An 18,896-nucleotide genomic window follows, 5' to 3' on the forward strand; every position below is an offset into this window, starting at 1 on the left:
TAATTAATTGATTGTTTAACCACATGGTTCTTCGTTAAAGAAACATCAAATATTTAAGTATGGTAAATTCATAATCATTGATATTGTACTTTATTGTTGATTGTAATATAGCTACTACTATAACAATATGATATATACACACTATATATCAAATATTTTACAAAACACTACCAACTATGTAAAATTGTTTAAATGCATTTTAAGAAGTTTAAATACTAAAACAGTCAGAAGATGCATTTGCAATGCATTCTGCTTGAGTTTTTGCTATAAGTAAAGATGGTGGATTTCTGAGTAAACCATGTACTTCCAGGTGTTGTCAGTTGTAGTTTTTTGTTCAAAAGTTGCATAAATCAGCCAGCTCTGTTGTGGAGTGCTTAAACCATTTTACTCTATTCTTTAAACTCAATCGTTTAATTTTAAAAATAAATCTACAAATAGCAAAGCTGTTTTTTGATTTTTGTTTTGTTTAATTAGTTGTTTTTTTTTTTAAGCTTCATAACGGGAAAAATTTTGAATTTGTATATGAATAAAAGTAATTATATATGAAAAACTGATTTTAATACACATAAATCATACTTTTAAAGTAGTACATCCCACAAAACTACCACAGAATATAAATGAGTAGAACTATTTGACAATATTCTTGGAATAAATTCAAAAATAGAAAAATAATATTACAATAATCTAAAAAAAATCTATAGCCTAATTGCTTCATGGTAAAATTAACCATTTTTAATAAAGGATCTCATGTACAAATTTCAAATTTTCTGGGTATTTTTAAACTTTGATTTAATAATCCTATTTTTAGTATTTTTACATAATTAGTAAAAAATTTAAAATTATTGTTTTATGAACGGTAAAAATTTTTCATTAACTAATCTACAGTAATTTATATTTATTAGATTTTTCCATATATAAAAGGTTACATTTTATGTAAATCCTTTAATTTTTAGTTTTAATTTAAAAATTCAACACATTTATGTTTGTTGGATTTTAGGTGTATTTAATTTTTTTTATTTAGAAATATTGTCATTTCCAAGATTAATTATTATTAGCAGTCATATTTATTTTGAATTGATCATTATTTAATTGAAATTTAATATCTAATATTATTTATTAATAAAAATACAAATTAATGAATTGTTCACATTAGCAGTTGGCTTGGTACATAACTTTATTCTTGTGTATCTATGAAGCATGAGGTTTGGAAGCAATTTAAATTTTTAAATCATGTATAATAATTTTAAGATTCCATTTTTGTAATGGGATTGCATGAAAGTTAGCTCAGTATTTCTTTGCATGCTTGTTTTAACATGGTAGCCACAGGTAAGTGAGTGTGTGAGGATGCGAGGCAGTGCAGTCATTGTCACAACAGAAGACATCGATGTGTGCTGTGAACAGTTCCCAGTCAACGATTGAACCTTCAGTGTCAATGAGACTTCACCATATAACAGTAATTGAAGAAGTTTATTTTAGGCTAATGCGCTAACCCTATAATTAGACGTACTTGATGGTAAGAAACAACAAATATCCCATATAAAGATCAGGTAAATAATGGGTACTATATTACATACCCAGTAGCAAAAATATATTGTTTGTATGTTACGAATAGTGGGTAAGGATACAAGACTAGAGATAAATTAATGAAAAAATTCATTAAAATAACTGATAAAAACCTTTTTAATGAGCTATAGTATACATTTTCATAATGTGAGTACTTCTAAGCTCTTATAATGTTAGTGAGACAAATTATCAATTTAATTTTGTACCATGAGCTTAGATGATGGAGAAAAGTGTTTTCTCTCAATTAATTTCATGTATAAAAGTTATTTCCTAGATATTGAATAATAAATAATAAATTTCAACACGGAAAGATTCGTCTCAAGTTTAGTGCATAAAATGACAAACAAAAATGATATTTCATTAATTCTAATATTGTGTAAACTTCTAAGGTAAACTATCACTTTATTATTATAAGTAGCGGTTCACTTTCAGTTCCAAGCAGTTACACCAAGATAGCTAATTCTTTTTAGCTATGTGTAAAATTGGAAATTTGTTCTTCTTTTTTATGTATACAATTGCATTTTAAAATTCTTTTAACACTGTACCCATAATTGCTATAACATAGTCGACTAAACATAAATATTAGCAATAATCCTTACTCATTTAGGATGTATAATAGCCTTCCAAAGATATTAATAATACAAAGTATTTATATTAATTAATGATCATTATTAAAAAATCAAATGTATTATCTAGTATATCTAGGGAGTACTACCTCACACCACAAATATTCATCCAGTGGATGGATAGGCAAATATCTTTGCAGCTTGTCTTTCATTTGAGCTCTGTCAGGGTAAAATTGAAATAATGGCATTCAGTATGTCTTGGTGTAACATCGTTTTTGTGAGAAGTGTACCGTGAAATACTGCTGACAGTTGTAACAGTGATGTCGAAAATACAGTCCTACTGTTTTAGTGAAATCAACCATTTGATAGCAGATTTAGAGGGGGGGGGGGGGGCAGAGACATTCAGGTGATATTTTAGACTAAGTAAGAATGATTCAAAGAGGTTTTGAAATTTATAGAAAATAATATAAAGATGGAAGACGAATTACAGGAAATCAATCACAAGCAGAGGATGGGTAGCTTTATGCTTGAGGTAGGCTTTTTTAAACTATAAAAACCAGCAAAATCCTAAAGTAATGTTATAGTTAATATCGGCAAAAGCATAATTTTATTCATTTATCAAAACTCAAAATTTGTATTTTGCTTTCTGCAATTAAAAAATTATATGTAATTTTATTTATTGCATCTTTTTCACCGTGTACTAAAATTACACATTGAAAATAGTGTTTCAAAACGTTGTTACCAATAACAAGAAGGCTACTTATATGCCAAGAAAAGAGATGACAATCCGAGGATCTTTAAAATACAGAATTAATTAGTAACACTTTCATAGGTTCAAATCAGAGACCAGTAAACATACCATGCGGCGAGAAACAGCTAGATGGTGTCCGTTGAAGTGATACTGTGCGCATGCGCAGATGAAAACGTCCACGTGGACGCTCGGTGAGAAATTCCAAAACATCCTTATCTCGTTATGATGTTTTCTATATATATATATATATATATATATATATATATATATATATATATATATATATATATATATATATATATAGTATAAGATTACAAAATGATAAATATCTGGTTTTGATTGAGGAAGTTCATTTTTGTATCGTCGGTAATACGGCCGGCTCTAATCCCCTGCACTTCTGTGCGTGTGTGTGAGTGTAAACCTACCTAGGCCTAGCTGCAATCCCAAATTGATAATACTGTAGTGGTTGACCCGCTCGTATGTGTCCAAGTTTAGTAATTGCTTTACTTGCGAGCCAAGTGCACTTTCTATTAGTGCGATATGTTCGCTGGAGTTGCAGTATAACGATGTTCATCTAAATTATTTCAACTAAGATAAATGCCAACAAACCAGAAGCAGCTGTCGTTTTCGATTTATTGCATATATCTGAGTAGGTAACTTCCGTCCTGTCCGTGGGCCGTTAGACAGGAATTAGCCGGCCCAGCAACACGTGCTCGATTTTATTACGTTAATTTCGTATTGGTTTGTAAAGAGAAACTAAACTATTGAATACTACCATCTGACCATTTCGAGCCGTAACACGAAAGAAAGGTACTAAGTAGTACAAGCGGAACTCTTTAACAATAAAGTTATAGTGGGACAAGATGTGTCACACTGTCGACAAGTAGGCCGTATAAGTTTATTGCTGTTCAGATGGATCCATTTTGCCTTTTACACTGTTTCTATTTAAACTATCTATATTGGAGTCGTACATATTTATCAAAGCAGCAGATTGCCAGGGAACTGGTTTTAACAATTCCTTCGTTTCCAATATTATATATGCCCTCCTAAGTTCCTACAAGGTACGTAATCACGAATTGTCGTCGGTGCAGGCTGGTTAGGTTGAGGCAGTGAAGGGTAATTTCATACTGTTAGAAGCTGTTATAAATATTCGGGTTATATTATATCTCTGGTTAACAATCATACGTCTTATGCAGCTGATGAGTAAAACATGTTGTACGATCAACTTTAAATTGATTTTCTTTAACTTTATCTTGCTTTTTATGCATTAAAGTTCTAATTCGAAATAAAAAACACTTTCTACTTAAAAAAATGTTTCCTGTAATTATACAACAGCATGCTATAGGAAGTTTTATGACGTGCTAGAAGTTTGCACCAATAGCAAAAAAGCAAGTTATTGCAGTTTTTGCAAGTGTGAGAGCTAGGATATAAGCACAACATAAAGATGACTTTGTGTAACATACAAGATAATGTAATCTTAATCCTATTTTTTGCTACAGCGGGGAGAATGTTATCATTCGATCTGCTCAGAGCTCATGCCTATGATACCGGAACTTGTAGGCTCTTTCCATTCATTGAAGCTTGTTGCGCGCGTTCATTCCTCTGTCGCTTGTTACGCAATGCGCTCAGTTGACGCAATACTACATTCCATTGCGGCACATCGTTTTGTAATGGAATCAGTGCTTTTTTTACCAATCCGCCGTATGCAACGTACGATTTAGCCTTGGTTACATACATTTAGTTGAGCGAATACTTGTAAATCTTTCCTCGTAATCCGCGAAAAAAGTAGGCATAACTCACTCTGTGGGTAGCCAAATAATCTTAACCCTCCGACTGCCCTTATTTTTTTCTTTAAACGCCAAGCCTTTTTCCCCAGTGTTGTAAGCTTTCTTTCTAAAATCTTGTGCCTGGAAATATTGTCAAGTATATCAATTTCAAATTTCAAGATAGCCTAAAGGTCATAAAAAATTTAGTCTAGTTTCAGAAAATATACAGATTTTTACTAGCCTTTGGTTAAATAAATTAAGTTTAGCGCAAAAACTGAAAGTAGTACAAGAAGTTATACATTGTTGTGAACTTGTAAACCTAAATATGTTGGTACAATTTTATTTACAATAAACTTTCACTCTAATAATGAATATTGTGAGAGAACTCAAGGTTTTTACGTTTAAAAAAGAGATAATGACCTGATAAAAACAGTAATTCTAATAATGCTTTGCGGTTTTGTAAAGTTTTATAATAACCTAAAGGTCATAAATTTAGTATATTTTTAGTTTAGTATGGAAACGTCCTTCTAAAATTACTCCGCTGTTATAGAACTATAAAAATACCAGTGCTGTGTTCGGCAACTTTTTACCATTTCCAATGGTATATGAATCACGTCGATACTTGATTGCTTACGTATTATAAAAAATTAGATTACGCGGACGGGCGAGCCCGCGGGCCAAATCAACGGATATCCGTTGATTGGTAGTCGGAGGGTTAAAAGAACATGATCATACTACAATTTTCAACTGTAACGAAGTCAATAAACTACCAATATTATTTTTTATTGAGTGAATTAGTCGTTTTGTAAGGAGAACTGTTCGGTTGTTGGCTTACAATTTATTCACTTGTTGAAGAGCTATTCACAAATTGTTAACGAGTTATTGTTCGTACAATTGGAACTTCTCGCATTTATCTTTAAAAGTTCGTCATAAACCTCAGTGAAGGAGAGACAAAACAAATTACATTTATTTTATTACAGAGTGAATCTGACATTGGATATAATAGGAATAGTATCGGTGGGCCGATTCGGTGGTGACTTGTTGATACATTACTAACAGATTTCCCTAACCCACACATCACAAGACTTTGAATTTATTACGTGTTCTACATTATTGATTATGCCAAATACCTTTACAGTGACATCCTAAAAAATTAAAATCGAAGTTGGAAATGTTAAATGGGCACTTCTATAATTTAACAGCCGATTGTAGTAAAATTACTTTAGTTTCTGCTCCGTAAGAACAACGTTAAACCTCGCGCAGTCTTATGCCCTTACTTTTAGTCTTAGAACTATGGGAGATGTCGAATTCTAAAGACATAATTCGTATTGATATTTTAATGTTTTATTTAGAAAAAAATAGTTTTTGTACTTTGTTAAAATATTCAACAAGTTAAATCTTGACAATAACACTTAAAAGAGCGTTTGGAGGCGTATTAATAGTTCTACAATTAAAAATAAGGGCGTAAAATTTAACGTAGTTATCATGGAGAAAACTCAAGGTCATTTTACTGCCGCCATTTCATAAATAGTCGATTTTGAATACACTTTTAAGTAGATGGCCATAATGATTAATGTTCCTAAACTTTACATAATTTAGAAACTTGAACATAATTTTGTTGCTGAAAAATGTGTTGAATTATTTGTTAGAGTAAATAATGTTTAGAAATGTTACAATGTATTAGGAAACTACCATATACGAGAGCAACTATCGATCTTTTAAATTTACCAAATTATAAATATGTTCTAATTTATATGAATTTATGCGAATGCTTTTCCAATATTTCCTATAAATCATTAAAACAGCTTTCTTCGAACGACGTGCATGGCTGATACTCAACATTTAAAGTTTGTTATTTTGTGATGCCAAGTCACCGAATCTGTTGGTGTAACCAACTACACGTAGTGAGTGACTGGCCAGTGAAAGCGAGCGTCACTTGGTCTGGCGCCAGGACACTTGGTAACTAGACTTATTTAGCAAGAGACAATTCACTTTAGAAGCTGGGCTCTTTACATTCACTGGCTCCGTAAATTCACACATTCTGGTCGTTGATAAGTAACGTACTACTGAGGATAACTTGAAATTAATAAGAATAGTTTCTTTAAAGGTTAAAACATTGAATTGCCAACTGTATGAATATAAAAACTCCATATACCACCAGAAAACTGTACATGAAGCAAATTATATTTTACCTCGGAGGAAATAAATAAATAAAATTCAAACCAAACAAACTTAGTATAAGAGTACAATTTGTTTCATTTCTTTCTGAAACCCCGGGAATATGTAAACGAGCTAGTATCAACCAAAAGTGAGGGGTTATTGAAAGGGAAAAAGATTATATATATATATATATATATATTACTAATTTTAAAATATTTACTTTCAGTTCCTCCGTAATAAAATACAAATACAGTTTGGCATAATAGTATATTGAGTGTGTCGCTGAGTCTAAAAATTAGACTATTTACGTTGCTCTCGGATCAGAATATGAAGCAATATGTTTCCAGCCTCAAACTCGATATATTCACAGTGAGGATGAAGATGTAATAGTAAATAGAAATTAAAACCAGGCTCCATTAAGCTCATTTATTAGAGATAACACTAATAGATTGCGATTATAGAACACTACCTGAACCTGGAGTTATATATCTCTCTTTAGGTTGGCGCCTCTGTGCTATTTTCTAGCTAAAGCTTGACGATCATCTTACTGAAATCACATAGCCATTAGCAGAATAGTAGATCAAAGATGTGTTGCTTTTGAAGTCTTTAACTTTGAGTTTGTTATGTCACTGTCATTGGGTTAATTGGAAATGAGGAAATTACGATTTATGCTATTGAAGACTTGAGCGTTTTCGTACTACAATGGGATTTCTTCTGATAATTCGCGAGACTAGAATCTGAAACTTGAAGGTTGCTTCGTCTATAAATACACTTCTGACGTCAGTGCTTTCTTGCACGTAGGCGACAATCGATGCAGAATCCAGTGCTTCTGTTCTAACTGATGCGTATTAAATAAAAGAGCCAATTCCTTGAATTATTCGTTTTCCTCGCCTTTGTTAGATATACAAGAAAATCAATTGGAGGATGCCGTAAAGTAATGGGTATTTCATAGTTCGAATTAATAGTATAGAGATAGGTCTATACTGTTGCTTGCCCGCTAACGTGAAATCTGTATAGACTAGTAGGGGTTTCATGTTCGTTTCAAAGATATCCCCGAATTATGATACAATTGATATTGACAATGGTAACCGTCCAGATCTAAGACTACATAAGATGTTTAAGTTGAACTTGGTTATCGTTCGAAATATGATTTTTCACGAAAATGTGTTCTGTACGAGAAATTATCATGCCCGGCGCAAGCACTGTGTGTTTTTTTTTTTGGTTGGACTGTTTTCCATAACAAAACTCCTATTCCCACATCCATTTATGTTCTATTGTTTACACTCGTCCTCAATTAAGAACTTCATTTAGAAGACCATGTATCGCTCTGACTTAGTATTTTGATTTTGTAATTTTGAAATGAATAGAAAATAGTTGTGGCTTTCCTTGAAAAACTAAATTTAAAATAAAAGTGTTTGTATATTTTCAAATTTTGATCAATGCTTCTCCTCAGAGCACACAACTAGATAGATGTTCTCCTTGTATGAAGAGATATTTATGCACCTATAGACTACCTAAAACGTGCTTTTTATAACTGACTTTGTACGTAAAGAAACAAAAGCAAAAAACAGAATAGTATTTCTTTTATCGACAATGAAGGTAAAATCTTTCACAATTTTGTTATCTCTGAAAAGTATTTTTATAACTTCTTTGTCATATATTTATTTATGTATACAAATTTATAAAATGAGTCGTCTATTTCATTTTCTTTATACACTTATAACAAAGTTACGTGGTTTATAGTTGACTAGTGTTCTCATAGCTGCCCCTCAAAACGTTTACATGGACAGTTAATAGTTATGTACTGTATTTGTTAACTGTGATAACTAAAGCTCCCTAACACGTTACGTCATGTTCAGAAAAATACAAAGTGGAATATGCTGTTAAGCTCGTCTATCTAAAGTTATTGGGCACCCCAGATGCTGTTAGTAACTTAGCGCCGGAAATCGAGGTGACATCGCAGCGCCGCCCTTATTGGTAGGGGACGAGCACGGACACGTGCTTCGAGGTCCCTTTTGTGTCTGTCGGCCTTTGTCGTGGCAATTTCACCGGCCTACCTGCTTGTATTGTACTATTGGGTCAGGTGAAAAGATGTAACAGGACTTGAAACATGTATTGTGTTCCTCCTCTATTCTTGCCTTCCTAGGAAAAAGTCCAGTTGTATTTTGTGGATTTAATATTCAACAAGAGAAAGAAAGCTGATCATTCGTTTCATATAACTGTTTTTACTATTTCTGATAAATTTTCAAAAAATAAAATTTTTGACAAAAAGTGAAAGGCCTCATGCAAACAAAGATGAGAAATTGTGCTCGTGGACAAAGTTAACATCTTCCATCTTAAATAGCTCAATCAGTAACGGGTTTTGTAAGAAGTAAGGCCACCACAAGAACTGTTGTCACGTTCTTAAGCGAGTTCGTTCCATAAGTTGTATGGGTTAGAATCCACGATCTCGGAAAATAATGTCGCACGTCGTTACGTACGTACGTCTGTTGTAAAGAGCACGCTAAACACTAAACGTAATATTTTTGTCTCGAAAATATTCTTATAGTAACCGGAAATCATGTTTGAAATCATTTTTAAAAAATTTACGATTCGCAAAAACCAAATTTACTTTCTTAACAAGTTGAACTAACTTGAATTTGCGATTATGCAGTAGGATTTAGATAGTGGACAACAAAAACCACTGCCACGAGAAAAAAATGTTACATTCTTTATACAGTCGGTAAACATGTTACATGACAGATTTCAGTTGCATCGTAAATAAAAATGCAAGTCTTGGGCTTACTACGTTATCAAGGTAGCTGTAGTCGGCAGACACGATAATTTTGTTATATTGTCCGGGTGATGATATTTCGGTTAAGGAAGTGCAACGAACTTGAAATGTTATCCTAAGTGTACTTTTGAACCCGCTGAAAAATACAAAATGGAATCATAATAGGCGTCGTAATAGGAATCTATAATAAAAAGTAAATTAAGTTTATGGCTATATATGCCACGTAATGATATTCCTTAGATTCTATCTGTTAAACTAATCTTAATATTTTATCCTTTATTATAAATTTATGTTCTATCGCTTACTCTATAGAATTTTAAATTTTGGCAAATCAAAACGAGTTATCAATGTCGCTATATCGAGCTGGTAAGCGAGGTGTATCCATTTTGTATTTAATTTTCTTGGTTTCGTTTAAAACTCCATGTCAACATTGTTTGGTAAATTTGTACTATGGAATTTAAACTGCACAAGAAAAGCAAAGCACTCTTTATTAGTTTTAATTTATTCATACATATTTGTATTACGTGCATTAATTTGCCAACTTTTAAATTCTGCATGTAGTAGATATAAATATGTATTAAACTTAAAACTATAATTAATATGATTATTGTTACACATAACAAATTGTTGTGTTTGTAATGATTGAATCTCGTTGTTCATCAATAAAGATTTGGTTGTTTATATACTGTTGTTTGTGTTTTCCTTATCAATGTATTTTTAGTGTTGCGTTATTTGGTTAGAATATTTACTAGTGGCCACATTGTACAGTGTTTATGCCACTTTGTAGGAACATTGCTTATAAAATGAAGGACAAAAATGACTGGCTATTTTGTATCTCAAAATATTAACAAAAAGTTAACAAACTACAATTTTGGTAATTTGTTTTGGCAAGTTACAGGCATTTAATGCAAGCCACAAATTAAAATTATTCTATCCGTCGTTTAAAAATTGTGTACGTCTGATAAAAAGAATATATTCTTTATCTATAGTATTTGTCTTTAAAATGCGTCAAATTTGTTTATACAATACACGAAGGTGTTGGTATCGCGCTTAACTAAAGCCCAAATTTCGAACATACATTCGTGGATTTTGTGCGGTATTTGTTGTATTATTTCATAAATGGACGTTTCTTCTCTTGAGCCAGTATCTTGCTGAAGTAATTATGTGGTTGACTTGTTTTAAACCTTTTTGACGCCAACGTCCGATTGATCGGGCCGCCGAGGTCCGGGCTAAAACTGCTTATCGATTGAGCGGGTGATACTTCAAACTGCATTTATAAACTTTTAAAATGTGTTTCGGTTAGTTTGATTTTGTTTTGATGTAAGTAATGACTACCTTTATAAATTTTATAGTTGGTATGACTGATCTTGGCACTGCTGTGGTTTTACTCTCATTTTATACTTCACGTTTATTATAATTTCTTGTCAATCGAGTCTTCGATAAACAATGTTCTGCAATTTCGTGTAATGAACCAATATTTTTCATTCATTTTAATTTTGTCAATTTCTTTTTCGTAGTCGATACCAAATAAGTATATGCAATTTTAATTTACGTTTGATGGAGTGTGGCCAATATAAAAAGATACAAAACAAAAAAGAAACATGAATACAAGAACAGTACAGAACGTAACATTTAAATTTTATGTGTTCAAAATAAGTCGAAGGCAATTTTGGGTAGTACTCTCGGGCGCTGGCATCTAAAAGGTTAAACTTCTAATTATAAATAATTCTGCATTATCAAAACTATCTGAAATTACATCAGACGCAACAATTAGTAGCAACATGCATTTGGTTGCCCGAAGTTTCAAACATCGCATCACGAACGCTCAATTGTTTTTATTTCTAAGAAAAGGTGACTATCAGAACCTGTGTGTACAGTAAGCGGCTCAAAGTAATGCGCGCAACCTTTACCAGTTATGATGACGTTGACCGGTAGTCGCCGCTTCTACAAACATGCCTCCTGGTGCCTCGCTGTATCATAATTATATTTTCCCCTGTTTTGGTTGCGCGGCACTGCTATGTCGTGTATTGTAACTATGTGATGTAATTTTCTAAGTTTCACCTGCCCTTTCACATTGCTTTTATTTTGTTCTCTTAACGTGATTAAATATTCCATAATTCATTGTTCTCTCTTGTCGCAAACTGATGCTTTGTCAACGTAATCGAATTCAAATTCTGAACATATACTTGGTTTTGTAAACCTTGACTTTTAATATAAATTCAAACAAACAGTACCTGTTTAACGCCTCAGGCGTGTAAACATCGTTGTAAAGTTGACAAAAGCAGTGGCATGTGTCTGAAATGGTTATAACCAACATACTTCAACCGACCTTGATCATTTCTGAATGTCAGCAATTCTTTGTAATCTATTGAAGAATTTTTAGAAAAAGCATTTGTTACGATGGTTAGTGTCTTTGAGATGGCTAGTAAAGCGAAGGCTGCGTGCCACTTAGCGTGGTCGATGTGTTTAGAACGGCTAGTACTGAGGCTGCCACTCGGTTCAACCATCAACACCGCCCGCGAGTACTTATCATTATGTAAATATAAAATATTTATTTGCCAGTATAGATAATAATCGGTGTAAAATTTCGATAATTTATTCATCAGAAAGAATATTTTGGTATGTCATTATATTTTAGCTTGTTCAATAACCAAAACCCGCTAAATTACGTAATTAGTAGGTTTGTACTAAAATTAAATAAATACCATAGGAATAACGTTTATCAACACGCTATATGTATCATGCAATTGAAGATTATAAAATAAAAGATTATAATTCTACGTAAAGTAGAGTTTATGCCGCTCGAAAGTAGCTGAGCGCGTATAGACCTGTCTCGACGTCCAACCCTTGTAATCCTTCCGTCGTAAACAAAACTTTCACATTGTCAGCCCAACATTGTCCTCAGTTGGACAGAAGAAATGCATATTACCATTGAAAGAAACGTAAATGTTAATACATTTATTCTCACACTTATAAAACCATTCTGTCATTGAAATGTAATGTACCTAAATACTTCCAACAGAAAGAACGATACATACAACTATATGAATTAATTAATTTGGTGTTCTTCAATGTATGGGGAGCGGCTTAGACAAATTAAATATTAATCATTTTAATTCACGAATTTCGCAAGTTCGATTATGACCTTATATAATTTGCTTGAGAATTATTCTAATTAATTCTAAACTATCAGTTATATATTTAACAGTTATTTGGTATGGCCCTCGGCATTCTCCAGTCTTCAGAAGCTGGTGGTTATGTAACATTTCTGTTCTAAATACTTCGTTTCTGTTATGTTGGTATATAATTTTATCGCACAGTAGGAGAGTCTATTACAATGGTATTTATTATAAAATCGTTTCTCGTAAATGATAATATAATTCAAATGGTCACCTTTGGACTAGAGTGTGCATAGAAATGGTTAATTGTTTATATTTGAGGGATTATAAGGTTCCACCGGTGGCCCAGTAAGGTCATTAATTGGACCAGTATTAATGGTTCGTTTTGTCAGTTTGTATGTGGCACTGGAAATATAATCAAATAGTTAATAAATGTTGGACTGGTAATAATCAGGAATCTAATTTAAAATGTCTTCTTAATAAAATGTATTTCTATCCAATTATCAATTATAGCAATTTCGTCTCGGTACAAACGCGTTTCTGTAATTTACACATACACATATGGACAAAAATACTGAGCATATTTGATCTGTTGTACATTACGGATTTTTAAAATGTGATTTCCGCTATTTTCTCGGAGATAATGTTTGTTTTAACCAACTTAAGTTAGTTATTATGCTACTTTTGCCGTTAATATAATTTCAGTAATGGAATTCTGTGCTACCGAGAATAGTATAGTAAAGCAAACCGCTGAACGTAAACAAGAAAGCATATCTCAAAGATCTTAGATGCGCATGCGCATTAACATGTAGACTGTGTAAAATTTCTTCATCGCGTCTTTAGTTCGCTGCCAATAATTTGCCATGGGTTTTAATTTTTAAAGTTTATTAGGGACTCTCTTTACGCAGGCACTAACAATCAGTTGACTGCATTTGTTTATTTAGTCTGACGCGAGCGTGCCTGTCTCTTTTCACGCAAGGGAGCAGAAACCTTACATGACATAATTTAATAGATAAATTGAGTATTATGTAACATACAAATTAAATAGCTAGTGTCTTGATAATAATTTATCATTTATTTTTTTTAAGGTTATGAAGTCAAAAAAGTTGATAATTTGTTGGAATCCGTATGACACGTAACAATTGCTTGCAGCAATGAAAATTAAATGTGGACAAATGAAACTTCATGTTGAAACGGATGGGCAGTTGGTCATTTTTGACACCTATTCCAAGCGAGTGGCAGGAACTGTGTCACGCTCTACTTACATGTCAATGACCTCCGACTAACTTGCCGTCGGTATTGGCACCGCTACCGAACGTTGGCCAATCACTGAGGAGTTTGCCAATTGTGATATATCAGTAAAATATTTATTTATTTGTCATATCTCTTTAGATATTTAATGCCTTCGACTATTAGACGCTAGCAATAACGAATATAACAGTAACGTTTTATAATATTACGAAAATTGTGTCGGAAATGATCACATAACTGAACATGTAGTTGTATTAGTCTACACCGCCTGAGTTTGATTTCTTTTAATATACCAACCTGTAGTCGATTTTAAAAGCCTAAAACAGTAACATAATTTTTGTGGTAAAAATGAATCATTTCTTAAAAAATGTAAAATTAATTTTATTACAATTTACAGAAGCAGAATAGAGTTGGTGTGGGATGTATGCACACTAAGCCCCGAGAGCAATTATTAAACTTTAAAAATAGAAACTTCACATTACCCTAAATTACTATCAAGTTTAGGGTAAACTTTTTATCTTCCAAAGAGTAAGATGGTGTCTGAATTTAACTTGAAAGTTAACATGTTTTTAGTGTAAGGGGTTGATGAGGAAAATACTTAATTAAAACTATGTTTACTGATAAAATTGATTTCCTTGGTGCGCATTCGATGAGGTGACTTGTGCAATCAGCTGTTTTAACGCGCGAGTGTTGGAGCTCAAATAACATATCTCGTCATCTCAATTGATGTTTTGTTTTTTTTTTTTTTTTTTTTTTTTTTCAAACATTGATGGCTAAAATAAAGATCCCAAATTTTTATAATAGTTGCCCTGCATGTATTTAATAATAAACAAAACTGTTTGTTAATAAATATTACTGCAGTGGGTGGGTTTTGGATTTAAATCCCGGCCAATAACAATTAGCCTACCGTAGTACCTTGAGTCGAGGCACGCGGGGCACGGTCAAGGCCATGAGGAGGCGGAGGTGGACCTTGTCAATTACTATAGTGGTGGTAGGTCAGGGTCAGTCACAACATCGGTATTCTCTGCTCGTTTAACAGTTTACATATTATAATTGCTATGATTAATATGCTATTAGTAGCAGTTTGAGTTTAATTTCTTCACAGTAACTGAATACTGCGTTAAATGCAAATTTTAAATGATTGTAGGATTATTGTGAGTGTGCGTTCTGTGTTAATTTTTAACGTAACATCATTACTTCTGTATGCAAGGATGTAATTATCCCGTGTGCCGAGCAGGCGCATGCGCGTCGTGTACTGTTTTGACCATTCGAAATGCCATTAAACCGAGCTCGCTTTATTGAAGAACAGTTTCTATTATCCCGCGACTCGCCTCTAGATGGTAAGAGTGGGGGAGAGCACTTTCCCTATCTGTTCTCCACGCCGACGTTCCAACAGATTACGCACACCCAGACAACCGTGTTGCATTATCTCGCGATTTACCATTGTCACTTGTTTTTATTTTATTGTAGATATTTCAAATTGGACAGAATTCTTTTGAAAAGGTTGTAAGCTGTTTTGGAAGGGCCTTGACCGTGTTTAGAGTAGATAACTGAAGAAAAATTGAAGCTTACTAAATAAATCATCAATATTGATGAAGTCCCTTACAGGTCTTAGACGAGTGTTATGCGCCGATTGTATTGAATCAATGTCGAGTTTTACTACATGAACAGTTAAGCTTTTATTTTTAGTTGTAGACTTTGTAGAATTGTGGAAGTAGGCCTATATCTCTATTTATAGATGATTGAGATTGCTTCATATGTTAATACGCATAATAAATGCATTTATTGGAAAATGAACACTTATAAATGTTTAGGGTATGATGTAAAAACCAGTACCTACACCATATATTTATATTTTTTTACTAATATAAAAGTCTTTTGGATGCGCATTAATTATATCTTTAACACCGATCATATCGGATAATCATACCAGCAATATTAAGAGTGTATGAGTGTTTCAGGTTTTCCAACATCGTTTGTAGAAGAAAGTCAAAGTAGCCGCTATTATAATTACCGAATTGCGCTCTTTATGATGTAAATAATAACAATAACGGAAGGGTGCGGGAAGAGCCAACTGGGAGTGCCGGTATGCGTATACTGAAGTTGTAGCGGTTTTCAGTGGCGTAACTAAAGCTGACTTGCGGGGGGGGGAGCTTATGGAATAAATCAATATTTTTAGTAGATATGCCCAATTCCAAATAAAACATTGGCTGTATTTCGAAGTCTGTTCTGTTAATTTTTGCAATTTATTATAAACTATAAAAAGTTACCCAAATGAGTTCATGAGATAAATGACAAAACTAAAGGGGTTTTTCTATATTGTTAGGTGTCAAAAGTGAGAGGATGGAATTGAGTGCCAAAAAAATTCCCCTGTAGCAGGTTTTAACAACAGAATCGTCAGTGTGGCCTTGGTTTACATGAATTGTGTGCAAGATTATAAATTAAGATTTCTCACCTTTCATCCATATTCCAAGTAGGTTGTATGTTACAGCCTGAGTATAGAATGGGACCTCTGTCTACCTATTATTTCATGACAGTTTCTACCCAATAATTACAACCTGCTATTCCAAATTTTCATAACAACATTTTTCCGTATGCAAATTTACATTGCAATTTCTTTGCTGGTATATTTTGTTAATATAACATTTTAAACAGGATAAGTAGGATATTAGTAATTTTTAAACTAAACTCTTTTTACTAGTTGACTTCAATAGTTTGAAGCCGTTAACTGTTGCTATTAAGACAGTATACTATTATTGTTTTCTAACATTTTGTCTTAATGAGAAGAATTAATTTTAAATTGTCTTTGTTAAACAGGGTGATGGAGATCCAAGCGATCAAGGCGGTGTTGGTGGTAGGAGATCTTGCGGTGCACTCTTTTCATGGACCAGTATTTCATATGTTAAAATGTCTCACTGTATCATTTCAAACGTAAAGCTAAGATACAATTAATCTAGGAACAAGGTGATTGGGCAGGTTGGTTCTATTATTTTTGGACAAATATTATAGTTTAGTTTATGCAATTTACTAGTGTTGTTTAAGTGCATTATGTTGGAATACACGTACTGGTCCAAACATTATTATTTTATTGGTAGTAAAATATTTTGCTATGAGTATAAAGAGTTATAATATGCAATATAAATGTATTTTTTCTATCTCACTGTTAATGATCTGAATCAAATTCTCTTTTTTGATATATCATTTTCATTATAATAATACATGTATTTGATTTTTTGAATATCCTTTTTGAATAGTTACTTAAAAGAAATAAATACACAACATTCTAGAAATGACTGAGATGTTAATTGAAAATAAATCATTACAATTAGTAGAAACAATAAAAATGTGAACTATAATTTACTGTGTGGAGATTAGATTTTAGAAGAGGATATTAATAGAAAATGTGAAGTGTTGATATTAACATATGAAATACTGGTACCACAAGGGGTAAGCTGAAATAGATTTTTCATTACTACCAATACCGTTTTTAAAAACACAACTAAACTTCATAACAAAATATAATATGTATGTGTTAAACATTACTTAAATTGCAATACATCAAGTGCCAGTTATCTTTGTATTAAAGGTGTGAATAGCTTAATGCGGAATTATATGTTAAATAATATAATTTTTTATTCATAATGAAAATTTAAAATTTAAAGATGGTCTATAATTAATTTACAAACATAGTTTTTGTTTTGTAACAAAGAAATGTTTTGAAAACATTGATGTAATTATAACTGTGGAACTAAGGGGTGAGATATTGGAATATCTTGTTTCTACAATCATGTGAAATACCTCTGTTGATAGGTGTAAGAAATAACAAGGATAGGATTTGCAGTGTTCTATGTTATGCTGAGTTGCGAGATGTTGACGAGACTGCTGCAGTGTCTGCTGATGAGACTGCTGCAGTGTCTGCTGATGAGAGCTGCTGTTTCTCTGTTGAGCTGCCTGGGCAGTCACCAGAAGGACGTCGAACACTAGTTTTAAGTAACACACCAAAGGTCATTTCTTTCATTCTTGTAACTTCTATATCTGGATGTGTGAAGGAGACCAATTTAATTAATTCTACGCTCAACTGATATATTTTATATTCACTATTTTTTTAAGCATGTGTGTACAATAACTATCATGCTAAGTAAAAGACAAGTTCCTCGCAATTTGATATAAATATCCAGCACTTGACAAGTACTGTATCATAAAACGCTAAAATTAAACTTCAAAATAAAGAACTTGTATTGCAAGTGTAGGTCATGTTCGAAAAATGGAGAGACAAAAGAATACCTCATCTAACTTTTAGAAAAAAGTACATACACATACATGGTAGAATAAAATTCCAAGGCTCAAATTTCTATTAGTTCATGAAACGAATGCCTACAAATGGCCTTGTGAACCATATTCTGTAAAGTTAAAAATATACAAGTTTACATCCATTGCTGTTAAATAATATGAACTTCAATACTAGAATGTCCTTCTAAAAGCATAAAATTAGTATTCATACAAAGTCTCAGTCATGGGATTCTATAGGGATCAGCACATGAGGTGGTGACATTTGGACTCGTTCAGAATACTTGGCTTTTCATAGTGAATTACTACTCCTTCCCAGTAACTTTGAAATAATTATTTTATTTTATAGTTTTGCAAGATAGCAAAACTAGCTATCCTATCATAAAAGTATGTGATTGCATAATAAAAAATTACATTTATTGCAAATGATAATGCTCTGAAACCAGGAGATATTCAACTTTAGCGAGTTCTTTATTTACTTTCTGGCAGACCATTATCCAGGCTACTAATTCAATACAGATTTTTGACATTTGGTACAGTCATATGAGATCTGTAATATGTTTGATGAATTAGAAGTTCAACAGCATCCTTTATGGGGATTTGATTGATTCACCATTGGACATTTTTGTATTCTTATGCATATTATCATCAGTATATGAG

The 18,896-nt window shown here is 32.5% G+C and overlaps 1 protein-coding gene and 1 long non-coding RNA gene across 5 annotated transcripts in view; both read left to right on the forward strand.

Moving 5' to 3' along the window:
• Positions 1-18,896, forward strand: part of LOC124364509 (serine/threonine-protein phosphatase 1 regulatory subunit 10-like) — a 70,024-nt gene that overhangs the window by 35,094 nt on the left and 16,034 nt on the right. The gene's annotated exons all lie outside the window — the stretch shown is intronic.
• On the forward strand, positions 908-18,380 carry LOC124364510. Of its 2 annotated transcripts, none has more exons than XR_006922621.1 (2): positions 908-17,535; positions 17,760-18,380. It is a non-coding gene; the product is annotated as an uncharacterized LOC124364510 (long non-coding RNA). The 2 variants fall into 2 exon arrangements; XR_006922622.1 differs by having other exon boundaries at positions 908-17,396.

This window comes from Homalodisca vitripennis, chromosome 6 (genome assembly GCF_021130785.1).
Source record: "Homalodisca vitripennis isolate AUS2020 chromosome 6, UT_GWSS_2.1, whole genome shotgun sequence".
Classification (NCBI taxonomy): Eukaryota; Metazoa; Arthropoda; class Insecta; order Hemiptera; family Cicadellidae; genus Homalodisca; species Homalodisca vitripennis.